Below are 15705 nucleotides of genomic sequence, written 5' to 3' on the forward strand. Positions count from 1 at the left end.
AATGTTATATACACTATCAGAAGAAATACATATAGGCTGGGCAGCAACTCCTACTGGTCTCCCATCCAGAGATTTACCCTAGCTATGATGGCTTTGATATTTGTCACTGACCACTATCAATGTTCTAACGCGTGAATGATTGATTATCGATAGATCTCTAAATAACTAAATATATCCACTGTTCCTATCGAAGTCATTCTAAAGGGTAGGTTTAAACAGAGCAAATAAAATGTAACAATACATTATAAGTCATATCATCAATATTATACTATTTAGGCCTATATAGCATTTGCGAAGTCATCAACAACTATTGTTTCAATTCAACCCATGGTTCAACTAAAAATAGACAATATATACAGTACGGGCCTATGGTTTCAAGTTTGAATTGATTTCAATGTAATCTTCAAGTTAATGATTAATATGTTGGATTCTCATCTTCATCTCAACCAAACATTTAAGTTAAAGCATATAACTAAATAAAACCAAACTTTATTTAAAGTGCATTCAAAGTTTGATTAGATTATATTTAGTCTTATTCTTTAACTTAGATTTTTGGTTGAGATGGAGATGTGAATCCAACATACCAATTATTCATTTGTAAACAAACTGGATATAGAATTGTGTTTGGTTGTCAACGCAACCAGATATAAACATTTTAACGAGGTATTTTCAGCTTGCATAGTTATGCACAATTCAGACGCTGAATTTATGGCGAGTTGGAGTGAATAGAAATTATGAGCGGGCTGGCACGGTTAAGAGCTTTGCTTGACGTCAGTGGCGGTTCTAGACCATTTCAACTGGGGGGGCCAAGCTGGGGCCAGTTGTACTGTTAGAGGGGCCAGTTACATTAGACGTTATTGTTGTCATATCGTTTTCTTCACTGCATTGCAGGCATTAGCAGGCAAAAGACCATGTTCATAATCATTAGTGTTCCGCGTTGCCACTGTCTAATAACGGATGTAAAAAAAGAACGATAGCAAAAATTAGTTATGTAAAAATTATTTAATACTCCACATTTAGGGGGGTCCAAAAGCACAAGGGGTCCAAAATTGTTGTCACAGGGGTACTGGCCCCCCTCAGAACCGCTAGTGCTCGATTGGTACGGATTGGTTTCATACAAGACCATGTATGAGACCATGACTGTGCTTCCGTTGTGGGTGTGGTAGCGAAGCAACCTTTATTTGCATGCAATTAACATGTGTTAACACGCATTGCCATGTCTCCCGACAGTGGAAGAACTGCTCTGGTGCGCCACATGAAACACCCGCACCGCGCCGAAAGAGCGGCAGAGGCTGCCGAACTATTATCAAAGGTCCGACGAGGCGCACTTAATCGTTTCAGGCGGCACTCTATCTCCGCTCTTCCAATGAGAAAGTTAAGTGTTTTTGTTATGTGCGGTGATAAAGCGCTGTTTGTACTAGGGCTAAGTCTGGCTTTAATTACACGTTGGCTTTAATTCCAGTTTGTCTAAACATTTATGATTGATATGTTGGATTCATGTCTCCATCTCAACCAAAAATCTAAGTAAAAGAATAGGACTAAATCAAATCAAACTTTATATAAAGTCCAAGTTTGATTTGATTTAGTCCTCTTCTTTAACTTAGATTTTTGGTTGAGATGGAGACGTGAAATCATGAAATTAAATTAAAGCCAGACTAAGTCCGTGGCACTGCTTTTAAAACTGATTGAAAGTAACACATTTAGATGACAACTAAACCAAACATCGGATATTGTTTTCCCATTGGAATTTGGTTGTGCTTTTAGATGGTTGAAAGCATAGTGATAACACATTGGGAATTCAACACACTTCTGGCTATGGTTCAGACTTCAGAGTCAGACTGAGGTATGCCTGCAAGTCTGGTCAAATACTCTTAGCACTCAGCAAGGCGCTAAGTCTTCTCTATTATTCACTATGTTTCTTTTACTCCATGTGTAACTCTGTGTTGTTGTATGTGTCGAACTGCTTTGCTTTATCTTGGCAAGGTCGCAGTTGTAAATGAGAACTTGTTCTCAACTGGCCCACCTGGTTAAATAAAGGTGAAATAAAAATAAAATAAATAAAAAATGCAGGCTCCAGTCCATGAGACTCTTTGGTTGCCACACACACACACACACACACACACACACACACACACAACCAAAAACTCCCGGTCCAAGGTCTACAAGATAAACTTCAACACTTTTATCCAGTACACTGAGTAAGGGCATGTAAACCTAATAATAAAACCATTTACACTGTCTACCTTGAGATGAAAGCCCAGCCTCAGTTAAAACCCATAGGACTGGACTCACACCATATTGGGTTCACAGGATCTGACCACTTGTCTCTAGTCAAACCCTGCAATTGACTGACCGCACCAGTTGACCGCAATTAGGAACCCTTTCTCCCCTCTACACCTCCTCACACCCCTGGGGCATCTATCTACTGGACCCTAAGGGCTTTGGTCCAGGCACACTGTCTGTCCTCAAGACATCCACATTCATCTCTTTCCCTCAGGATCTAAACAATTCTGGGGCAGAGAGAGAGAGAGAGAGAGAGAGAGAGAGGAGAGAGAGAGAGAGGAAAGACACACAGAGATAGAGAGCGAGAGAGAGAGAGAGAGAGAGATAGAGAAAGATAGAGCGTATGCAGCTGAATGCAGTCTCCCTATGGTTGACATCTCTGGGCATTATACAGCCAAGAAACAACTAAAAGCACCTTCAGACATCTATCCTTCCCTTTCTCTTTTTCTCCCTTCCTCTCTCCATCTCTACCTGCTGTCACCCACAGCCTGTGAATTATGTCTCTTAAAGCAGACCGCACTCTGTTCATCACCAACATTTTTGACCCATCATACTTTCCACCACTTTCCCCGTCTTCCTTGAAGTTTCTTTGCATTTCAAGGAAATCATACCGAGTAGAGTCTACGTCAAAATCTATCCCCCATCTTCCTCTCTTTCTCTGCCTCTCTTTCCCTCACCCATATATTCCTATATCTGCTCTCCTCTCTGCTTTCCCCTACCCCTCTACTCTTGTCACTCCCTCTCCCTCTCTGACTCCCTACTCAGAAGCAACAAATGTTCTCATGATTATTTTATCACTTGTCAGGAGAGCTGAGTCTCTAAGAGGTGGATGAGTACATCCACACACACGCACACACACGCGCGCGCACACGCACGCACGCACGCACGCAGGCACGCACGCACGCACACACACACACACACACACACACACACACACACACTAGCTCCTCGTCCACTGAGGCATCCACATCCCCTCAGATTGAAATCCATTTAATCAAAAGAAGTGAAAAAAATAACACTCCACAACGTTCTGAGAATGTGGGCCCGTTGACATGGAGACCACAAAACCCTTGTACTTAGATTTGAAGCCCATGAAACTTGAAGCCCTTTGATGTAGATAGGACCATTATTTGATCATTGGCTAACTACTGCTTATAAGGCACATTATAAGGCACATGTTTCTTCAAAGCCACTCTGTGATCTGGAGAACAAACACACTGTTGTGTTCTGAGATACAGTCGTGATCTGCAGGTGAATGCTGATTGAGAGAGAACAACATGCTGCTCAATATTTAGAAGAAAAGGCGGTTCACTTCTCAACTCATTACATGAGACCCCAGACTGCCTGGGTGAGGGAGGAAGGGAGGGAGGGAGGAGGAGGGGGTGAGGGGTTGAGGGAGGGATGGAAGAGAGAGAGAGAGAGAGAGAGAGGGGGAGGAAGACAGTCCAGCACACTGTTGTGTCGGGGGAAAACTAAATTACATGAGACCCCAGACTGCCTGGGTGAGGGAGGAAGGGAGGGAGGCGGAGGGGGTGAGGGGGCGAGGAAGGGATGGAGGAGAAGGAGAGAGGGCGGGAGAGAGTCCACTGTTGTGTCAGAGGAAAAACAACATCTATCATGAACCACTAGTTACAGCAGGGAAGATGACAATAACAGGAAAACCCTCTTAGATGTGAAAGAAGGAAAACGGTTAGCTACAACACTCACTGATGGATCATGGAAACAATGGGACCTAATTGGAACTGTCATATCTGAAGTCCCTTAACGAAGATGAAAGATTAAAAGGAATGGCATGCTTAATTATGCATATTCCACTTTGAAGGATTGATTGATTATGTGACAAGGATAAATTGAAATGCAAATGATATGGTGAGGACTGGTGTGGGAGAGATAGGGATGATTGTTTCAAAACGGTTGATGGGGAAGATTGAGAGGCATCAAGACCATTGGATCGCTCTGCTGTGTGAACACACAGTAAGTGCACTGTACTGTTGCAGGGGCTGTTTCTCATGCAGTCATTCAGTGCTAGACTGACGGACGTTAACCCTTCCCCTTTGTGGAGAATGTGGCCCTTTATTGCTCTGGTACACTGCTCGGTGCGCTCCATAGAGCTATATTAGCTTGTCAGGCAACGTCAGGGGTGACCTTTAACAACAGAAACAGCAGTGGATATAATGAACACTACACCAGGACTGGAAACATGACAGAAATAACGGTGATTAAGCCACGGTTGGTATTTAACACTTAGTGGAATAATGCATTAAATGATTTACCAGCATAGAAACTTTGTCTGGAATGAAACGTTCACATATTACATTGGTTTCTAGTGTTGCCTAATATGTTCTGTCTGGGAATGGTTTTGAGAATTTAAGAAATATCCAAAATACAAATTTGCCAGGGAGAGATGATGCCAACCTTTTACTAAAACAAGTAGCTATTCTCCTCGTGTCTTGAGGGAGAGCAATCCACAATAAACACATTTTCTGTGCCGGTACCAGGCTCACTAGAATTGAAGTGGCCTTTCTCAGCCCAATTCAAGTCATTTCTAATGGGACGTGCTGTAGAAAACAGAGACAGCAGAGGCAGTGACACTAGGCAATAGCGACATGGAATAGTAAAATTTCTCTTCTATCTCTCCCCCCCTGCATCCCCCTTTCCGATTCTTCTCAGATAGATGGAGATGCATTCCTATTTAGCCATTTTGTGAGGCTGGTAGCCATATAGTGAGGCTGGTAGCCATTTCGCCATCTTCCTCTTGAGAAACGCCCACACGCCAAATACATATTCAGCCAATAAAACAGTCAATAAACTAACACCTGTACTCTTCCATTGTGTCATATTTTCACGAACATAAATATTCTTACTATAGTACAGAGAGAGGGGAAGGTTTGGCCTACTGAATGCAAGTCACTGGTGATTATATTTAATTGTATGTGCAGTATAATGGCATGCTGTTAGATGTGAGCGGTGTGGATTCTTCAGCTCCAGGGTGAAGGGCATGTACCTGCACAGTCCTGAAGCTACTTAGCTGTCAGCATGTCCTGCTGTTCTCCTCTTTCCTCCTCCTCACCATCCTCTGTTCTGCTTCTTTCTTCCTCAGCTTTCCATCTGCTTTTCCTCTCTCCATCAGCCAGCCCCGGCCCTGAATTCACGTCACACAAAGGTAGAAGACTGATATCATTTAGCAGCATGCACCAGGTGTACCAGGTAACAACTGATGAGACAGATGCTTTTGGTGGATTTGAAGAGACTTCAAACCACAAGATATGAAAGGAATTATTATGGATATTCAGCCAGCTAACTCAGCCTTCAGTTTGCCATTCGTCTCCACTATTACACCTAAACCGACGTGGAATACAGGTCCTCTAAAATACAGATTCTTATGAAGTAATTGGTGATATTGACGCCTGCAGTGAAGTTCAACATCGTTATAAAAAACGGAATAATGGGCAGACTATGTCTATGACTCCCTCTCATATATTGACATTCAGACCTCTTGACTTCATTCACCAAACATATAGGATTCTGAATTGAATAGATCTAATGATACTTTAACCATATGAACGCTTGAGACTGAGCATTATATTACTGCGGCGCTCGTTGTCTGCAGAGGCAGCCCTTTATGCCGTGTGGCCGTGTGGCCAAATCAAATTCCCACGAAGAGGAATGGGCAATCAGAGACTGTATTGACCCATCTTTTATCTCTTTTTCTGTATTTAGCTGAGGAGCATGTCCAGGTCAGCCCTATGCTGCATGATAGAAATAAACAGATGCACAAACACACTAACAAGCTAAAGGGGTTATAGCGCGGGTGTCAAACATACAGTGCGCGGGCCGGAGGGGGTCCAATCTGGCCCGCGGGTGGTTAGAGTTACTTAAAATGACTAACGGTGCATGTACACTGGATAGCGGTAAATTGCCGCGTGCCGCTTAGGCCGTCCATTGTGACTTGCTTGTGGGCGTGCTGGCAGCATAGGCAGTATATAGCAGCACGTTCGATTGTGCGTCAAGAATTCAGCATAGCAAGTTTGTATGAAGGTCTGGTTATTAAATGGGTAGATAATTCAATAGTAATATCCTCTTAAAGGCTATGGTGACAAACAAACTTGCTGCCCTGTTTCCAATTGTCCACATGGCTGGGAGAACCTATTCAAGTAAATAAATACATTTCGAAATTTTGTTTAAAAAAATGATGTATTATTAGCTAATTGGCTATAGTGCAGGCTAACTCAAATGAGCTGCTAAATGAGCTAGTTAGTTGGCTAGCTAGCTATCTAGCCAACTTCACATACTGTATAGATAGCTAGCTAAGTGAATTAAATATCACCAGTTACCTACCTTCATATTATGTAGCTATCTTTATGTCTTTATCTCTGTAAAAAACAAACTCCAAATGCATTTGTAGGTAGCTAGCTAACAGCCATGGAGGAAGGTGAAAGGATAGCAGCCCCAACTGTCAAAGTGAGAGAGTAGGCTATTCTGGATAGGGCAGGAACTTTTGTGTAGTTCCTGTCCCTAGAAGTGAGGACGGAGATAATAGTAACATAATATTCAGTGCGGTGTAATTTGACTATAATGAAGTCTGTTTCTTGTGAGGTTTTCTGTCCTCAGATAAAGAGAGCTATGAAGCCTGTTTACATATGAAGAGGTCCCGTTGAAGAGCAGTGATTCTCAGTCCTGGTCCTGGGGACTCAAATTGGTGCACATTTATGTTTTTGCCTTACCACTGCACAGCTGATAGAAATGATCAACTCATCATCAAGCTTCAAGTGGTATTTATGTATTCATTTGTGATGCTATCCTTGATATGATCCTGTTATTGTCACATGCTATACATGCACATATGTGTGCCCATGCATCTATCAATCCAATGTTATCAAATCAAATTTTATTAGTCACATGCACCGAATACAACAGGTGTAGATATACAGTGAAATGCTTACTAACGAGCCCCTAACCAACAATGCAGTTAAAAAAAGTACGGATGAGAATTTGTATTTATTTATTTTTATTTCACCTTTATTTAACCAGGTAGGCAAGTTGAGAACAAGTTCTCATTTACAATTGTGACCTGGCCAAGATAAATCAAGCAGTTTGACACATACAACACAGAGTTACACATGGAGTAAAACAAACATACAGTCAATAATATAGTAAGTCTATATACAAAGTGAGCAAATGAGGTAAGATAAGGGAGGTAATGGCAAAAAAGGCCATGGTGGCGAAGTAAATACAATATAGCAAGTAAAACACTGGAATGGTAGATTTGCAGTGGAAGAAAGTGCAAAGTAGAAGTAGAAACAATGGGGTGCAAAGAAGCAAAATAAATAAATACAGTAGGGGAAGAGGTAGTTGTTTGGGCTAAATTATAGATGGGCTATGTGCAGGTGCAGTAATCTGTGAGCTGCTCTGACAGCTGGTGCTTAAAGCTAGTGAGGTAGATAAGTGTTTCCAGTTTTAGAGATTTTTGTAGTTCGTTCCAATCATTGGCAGCAGAGAACTGGAAGGAGAGGCGGCCGAAGGAGGAATTGGCTTTGGGGGTGACCAGAGAGATATACCTGCTGGAGCGCGTGCTGCTATGGTGACCAGCGAGCTGAGATAAGGGGGAACTTTACCTAGCAGGGTCTTGTAGATGACCTGGAGCCAGTGGGTTTGGCGACGAGTATGAAGCGAGGGCCAGCCAACGAGAGCATACAGGTCGCAGTGGTGGGTAGTATATGGAGCTTTGGTGACAAAACGGATGGCACTGTGATAGACTGCATCCAGTTTATTGAGTAGGGTATTGGAGGCTATTTTGTAAATGACATTGCCGAAGTCGAGGATCGGTAGGATGGTCAGTTTTACGAGGGTATGTTTGGCAGCATGAGTGAAAGATGCTTTGTTGCGAAATAGGAAGCCAATTCTAGATTTAACTTTGGATTGGAGATGTTTGATGTGAGTCTGGAAGGAGAGTTTACAGTCTAACCAGACACCTAGGTATTTGTAGTTGTCCACATATTCTAAGTCAGAACCGTTCAGAGTAGTGATGCTGAACGGGCGGGCAGGTGCAGGCAGTGATCGGTTGAAGAGCATGCATTTAGTTTTACTTGCATTTAAGAGCAGTTGGAGGCCACGGAAGGAGAGTTGTATGGTACTGAAGCTCGTCTGGAGGGTAGTTAACACAGTGTCCAAAGAAGGGCCAGAAGTATACAGAATGTTGTCGTCTGCGTAGAGGTGGATCAGAGACTCACCAGCAGCAAGAGCGACATCATTGATGTATACAGAGAAAAGAGTCGGCCCAAGAATTGAACCCTGTGGCACCCCCATAGAGACTGCCAGAGGCCCGGACAACAGGCCCTCCAATTTGACACATTGAACTCTATCGGAGAAGTAGTTGGTGAACCAGGCGAGGCAATCATAATAAGAAATTAAAGTAACAAGTAATTAAAGAGCAGCAGTAAAATAACAATAGCGAGACTATATACAGAGGGGTATCTGTACAGAGTCAATGTGCGGGGGCAACGGTTAGTTCAGGTAATATGTACATATAGGTAGAGCTATTAAAGTGACTATGCACAGATGATAACAACAGAGAGTAGCAGCAGTGTAAATAGGGGGAGGGGGCAATGCAAATAGTCTGGGTAGCCATTTGATTAGGTGTTCAAGAGTCTTATGGCTTGGGGGTAGAAGCTGTTTAGAAGCCTCTAGAACCTAGACTTGGCGCTCCGGTACCGCTTGCCATGTGGTAGCAGAGAAAACAGTCTATGACTAGGGTGGCTGGAGTCTTTGACAATTTTTAGAGCGTTCCTCTGACACCGCCTGGTATAGAGGTCCTGGATGGCAGGAAGCTTGGCTGCGGTGATGTACTGGGCCGTACACACTGCCCTCTGTAGTGCCTTGCGGTCGGATGCCGAGCAGTTGCCAAACCAGGCAGTGATGCAACCCATCAGGATGCTCTCGATGGTGCAGCTGTAGAACCTTTTGAGGATCTGAGGACCCATGCCAAATCTTTTCAGTTTCCTGAGGGGGAATAGGTTTTATCGTACCCTCTTCACAACTGTCTTGGTGTGTTTGGACCATGTTAGTTTGTTGGTGATGTGGACACCAAGGAACTTGAAGCTCTCAACCTGCTCCACTGCAGCCCCGTCGATGAGAATGGGGGCGTGCTTGGTCCTCTTTTTCCTGTAGTCCACAATCATCTCCTTTGTCTTGATTGCGTTGAGGGAGAGGTTGTTGTCCTAGCACCACACGGCCAGGTCTCTGACCTCCTCCCTATAGGCTGTCTCGTCATTGTCGGTGATCATGCCTACCACTGTTGTGTCATCGCCAAACGTAATGATGGTGTTGGATTCGTGCCTGGCCATGCAGTCATGAGTAAACAGGGAGTACAGGAGGGGACTGAGCACGCACCCCTGAGGGGCCCCTGTGTTGAGGATCAGCGTAGCAGATGTGTTGTTACCTACCCTTACCACCTGGCGGTGGCCCGTAGGAAGTCCAGGATCCAGTTGCAGAGGGAGGTGTTTAGTCCCAGGGTCCTTAGCTTATTGATGAGCTTTGAGGGCACTATGGTGTTGAATGCTGAGCTGTAGTCAATAAATAGCATTCTCACATAGGTGTTCCTTTTGAACAGGTGGGAAAGGGCAGTGTTGTGGAGTGCATCATCTGTTGATCTGTTGGGGCGGTATGCAAATTGGAGTGGGTCTAGGGTTTCTGGGATAATGGTGTTGATGTGAGCCATGACCAGCATTTCAAAGCACGTCATGGGTACAGACGTGAGTGCTACGGGTCGTTTAGACAGATTACCTTAGTGTTCTTGGGCACAGGCATTATGGTGGTCTGCTTAAAACATGTTGGTATTACAGACTCGGACAGGGAGAGGTTGAAAATGTCAGTGAAAACACTTGCCAGTTGGTCAGCGCATGCTCGCAGTACACATGCTAGTAATCCGTCTGGCCCTGCGGCCTTGTGAATGTTGAGCTGTTTAAAGGTCTTACTCACATCGGCTGTGGAGAGCGTGATCACACAGTCTTCCAGAACAGTTGGTGCTCTGATGCATGTTTTAGTGTTATTTGCCTTGAAGCGAGCATAGAAGTAGTTTAGCTCATCTGGTAGGCTCGTGTCACTGGGTAGCTCTAAAATGTGCTTCCCTTTGTAGTCTGTAATGGTTTGCAAGCCCTGACACATCTGATGAGCGTCAGAGACGGTGTAGTATGATTCGATCTTAGTCCTGTATTGACACTTTGCCTGTTTGATGGTTCGTCGTAGGGCATAGCGGGATTTCTTATAAGCTTCCGGGTTAGAGTCCCACTCCTTGAAAGCGGCAGCTCTAGCCTTTAGCTCAGTGCGGATGTTGCCTGTAATCCATGGCTTCTGGTTGGGGTATGTCACTGTGGGGACGCCGTCATCGATGCACTTGTTGATGAAGCCAATGACTGATGTGGTGTACTCCTCAATGCCATCGAAGGTATTCCAGTCTGTGCTAGCAAAACAGTCCAGTAGCTTAGCATTTGTTTCATCTGACCACTTTTTTATTGATCTAGTCACTGGTGCTTCCTGCTTTAATTTTAGCTTGTAAGCAGGTATCAGGAGGATAGAGTTATGGTCAGATTTGCCAAATGGAGGGTGAGGGAGAGCTTTGTATGCGTCTCTGTGTGTGGAGGAAAGGTGGTCCAGAGTTTTTTTCCTCTGGTTGCACATTTAATATGCTGATAGAAATTTGGTAAAACGGATTTAAGTTTCCCTACATTAAAGTCCCCGGCTACTAGCAGCGCCGCCTCTGGGTGAGTGTTTTCTTGTTTGCTTATGGAGGAATACAGCTCATTCAATGCTGTCTTAGTGCCAGCCCCTGCCTGTGGGGGTATGTAAACAGCTACGAAAAATACAGATGAATACTCTCTAGGTAGGTAGTGTGGTCTACAGTTTATCATGAGATACTCTACCTCAGGCGAGCAATAGCTTGAGACTTCCTCGTGCACCAGCTGCACCAGCTGTTATTTACAAAAATACATAGTCCGCCGCCCCTTGTCTTACCAAATGCCACTGTTCTATCGTGCCGATGCAGTGTATAACCAGCCAGCTGTATGTTGATAGTATCGTCGTTCAGCCACGTCTCCGTGAAGCATAAGATATTACAGTTTTGAATGTCCCATGGTAGTTTAATCTTCCGCATAGGTCATCTATTTTATTGTCCAAAGATTGCACATTTTCCAGCAGAATGGAAGGAAGTGGGGGTTTATTTGATCGCCTACGAATTCTCAGAAGGCAGCCTGCCCTCAGGCCCCTTTTTCTCCCCCTCCTCTTCACGCAAATCACAGGGATCTTGGCCTGTCGGCCTCTTCAGACTCATTAAAGGAAAAAAAGGATTCTGCCAGTCCGTGGTGAGGGATCGCAGTCCTGATGTCCAGAAGTTATTTTCGATCATAAAAGATGGTAGCGGCAACATTATGCACAAAATAAGTACAAAAATGAATTACAAACAACGTAAATAAACGAGCAATCAGTTGGGGGCACATTAACTATCTGCCTTCTTCTCCGGCGTCATCTTACATCGTGATTTGTTATCAGGGATATTATACTTTAATAATCCACAATGACCTGGTGATGTAAAAGTCTAATAATTACATTGTCTTCCATATTCCTACAGATACCTGGAGATTCCTTCAAAACGATTGCCTACAGTTAACGTGTAGGTTACTGCAAGGATGGGTGACCAGGGCCATCTGGGACTGCCTCCTGGAGGATTTCAGGTGTGTGAAGGCTACTTGTGTCATGCATAACTTCATGAGGATGGACACGAGGACCAGGAGGGGATCTGCAGCTCGCTGCCGTGTGCCAGAGGAAAAGTCTGCTGCTCCGCAGGATGTTTCAGTGATGGGGTCCATCAACGCAGCAAGGCAATCCATGTGCGGGCCAAGCCATCTTCATCTCCTACTTCTTTGAAGAGGGTGCTGTTCCCTGGAAACACCATAGACTACACTGTGCACAACCAAAGGCTCTTTTAAGAGCTATTCAGATTGCAATAAGAGTATTCTTCCATTTACTTAGCTATCAACTGCAGTTATTCAATTCCCAGTTTCTTTCCCTTTGATTTCTACTTCCTAGGTGAGGGCACTGTTTAGGTAAGGGTGTGATGTCTGTACAAAAACAAAACAGGCTATTCTAAATCACCCATATTGAAAAAATGTAGGACAATTAGACACCCTATAACCCACACCTACACACTTATGTATCAATCTGATTGATGGATTGTGTTGTGCAGTAAGTAGGCTCAGGTGTATAACTGTAGCTCCTTCCATCTTCAAAGAATAGGCAAGAGGGCCAACCATGGAGAATAGTAAGACACTTCATTATTTCTATACCTACGCTATATTGTTTGTCCTTGTGTGTCCGTTCATGTTTTTCAGTATAAAGTACTTTGCAGCCACTTACTGTGGTGTAGACACCAGGTGAGGACACACACAGATTCCTGTTGAACACGGTCTCTTAAACTACCTTATTTTCTCAATAATAGTCTCTCTCCTTCACTTCCTCCCTCTCTCCTCTTCTCCCTAAATCCTCTAGCTTATATCAGCTGTGTCGGTGAACCCCTCCCGCATCTGAACTGGCTACATAGAGGGCACAGCATGATCAGAGGTGAGAGGTCACTTGGTCAGGTCAACAGGAAGTATTAGTAAAGAGGTGCTTTACACTGAAATACAGATAGAAATGCACTAGTCCCAGAGTTAATGATCCAAGGTCAGTTTTGCATTTCACCTCCTGATTATTATGATGACTAACAATATTAGAATAAAAAATAAAAACACAAGGCTTAAACATGCTATCTCTCTCTCTCTCCATCTGTCTCTTGTCTGCAGGTATGTTTGATGTGAGAGAGGATGCCAACCCCCAGTCCCATCATTGCCACCCGCTTTTAAGATAACCTTCGGGCCGAATAAAGACACTATTATGTCATTATGATGAACTGAGAGAATATGTGGGTAGCACTGTGATTCATTAATCATATGCTGCCTTCCCTGCTCCTAAGTTCTTACCTCTTTCCCTTTCTGTCTTTTACACCTCTCTCGCCACCTCCTCTTTCTTCCTCTGTTTTTATAATGCACAACAGATGTGCATTGAAGTACAGATTGAACTTGTATTTTTAATATTACAATTATAATATTTATAATGCATGTATTCATAACATTTGGATAATGAACTTCTTTCAATAAAGCATTTCACATTCTCTACTGGTTGAAATTAAGTCTCTCATTTGATGAAATACTACACCTATCCTGTGTTTATCAGATCAATGCAGATGAAGGGCATTAGATATTGAGATGAACTGGTTTTAGAGTATTTACATGATGCATAGGAAGTGTAGTGTACTCTTTTTTTAAATTCTATTTATGTATATATGAATTACAAATCAGCCTTTAACTAGTTACATCCTGTTTCTAGTCTATTAGTTACAATGTGTAACCATTGATGTCCCAGGACCAGGATTGGTAAACACTGTTGAAGTGTATAATTGTAATACATACATGCAGACACAGCATCATTCTAAGACTGGAATTTGTTACTCCTGGTATTGGATATGACAGAAAAATAATCTCAAAGGCATTCATAACTGAACTGCACCTTTATTTGCCAAGGTAGAGTACATGATCAGTGAATATATTAAATGTACAGGCTACAATATGGGGGATCTCGTGAATGGTAATAACTACATGTATATATGACTTGCATCCTTGGCACAAAGTTATATTATATTCTAATCAATCCATAGGCATCATTAATGTCATTAAGACTGTTTTGGAGTTGATACAACTGGCTATGATAGCTGAGGTTCATAGCTAGGCTCTGAACTAATATTGATACCAAACGTTTGGGTTGATACACAGATCGGCTAGATAGCTCGCTACACATCCATAGGCATAGAGGTATTTTTATCCTCCACTGCACAATAAGCAAGAACTGTCACGGTTGTCGTAAGGATTGGACCAAGGTGCAGCGGGAATGTGTATACTCATCTTATTTTTTATTGTCAGAAAAGAAGGAAAAAACAAAACAAAACACAGGTATACAAAAACCAACGACGACAAACAGTTCTGTAAGGCATACAGCTATACATGAAACAACTACCCACAAAATCCCACAGAAAAACACCCCTTTTAAATAGGACCTTCAATTAGAAGCAACGAGGAGCAGATGCTTCCAATTGAAGGTCAACCCCATTAACTAAACATAGAAATAGAAAGACTAGAACGAACATAGAAATATACTAACATAGAACATTAACCACAAACCCCGAAACACATAAAACAAACACTCCTCTTACATAAGAACATAGCCCAACAAACCCCGAAACACTCTAAACAAACACCCCCTGCCACGTCCTGACCAAACTACAATAACAAATAACCCCTTTACTGGTCAGGACGTGACAAGAACATAGCTAGCTATGTTATTTCATCTATCTGCATTGTATGGCAAATATCAGCAAGGCAAGCTTACAAAATTATACATTCAATTTGCAGTAAATGCTTTAGCTAGCTAGATTCTTTACATCCACTGTTTCACAAGACGACAACCTGGTTTGCTGGTTGTTTCAGGAGTCCCTAAAACATTAAACAACCAGAATTACAATTTCATACTCATGTCACAACACCCATAAAGCTAGTCAGCTAGCTGGCTAATGTTAGCTAGTCAGCTAGCTTGCTAAATCACGATTTTCGTAAATTAACTTTATGAGAAATAAATATGCATAATCGTTTGTCTCTACATTAACTAACATATTCCTGTCAACTGTAAATTTTTTGCATGATTCATTATGACGTTATAATCACTTAGTATTTTTGTATTTTTGTCAGCCATTTTTGCTGAAGAAAGTCTCCAGCATTGTGTCGCAGAGCGTTAAATTCATCATGGGAACCACTCAATATGATTGGTCATCGCCAAGCGGTCACCGCTGGTGATTTGCATAAAGTTGAGAAAAGTTGATATTTTTCACCACCTCCCACACCACCTTCACACCGCCCAAAGCTCCCCCGCCCTCTCTGCTTCTCACAGCTTTCCTTCCATTGAAATGAATGGGAAGCGGTGTTTCACCGCCTGGCATCCTGTGCTAGTGAGAGTAAAACTGTGTAGAAATTATAATGGACCTACATTTATACAGTTTCTTGACTGTGTCTAGCGTGCTAATAATCACCGGAATTAAAGCTAGACAGGGAATATGGATAGACAATGATTTTTTTGCAAATTTTGAAATAACACATTTTTTGTGCGATCCCTGGACCTCATTGAAGACTGAATGCGGCCCCTGGAGCAAAATGAGTTTTACACCCCTGGGTTATAGGGGGGATTTATGTATTTACATACGGACTGGAATCTTTCTTTCAGTAAAATTAATCACAACAGTCTAGGGGGGGGTTCTTTCAATAAGGTATCCCCCCCATCCATTAGCAC

The sequence above is a fragment of the Salmo salar genome, chromosome 03 (genome assembly GCF_965601325.2).
Source record: "Salmo salar chromosome 03, fSalSal1, whole genome shotgun sequence".
Classification (NCBI taxonomy): Eukaryota; Metazoa; Chordata; class Actinopteri; order Salmoniformes; family Salmonidae; genus Salmo; species Salmo salar.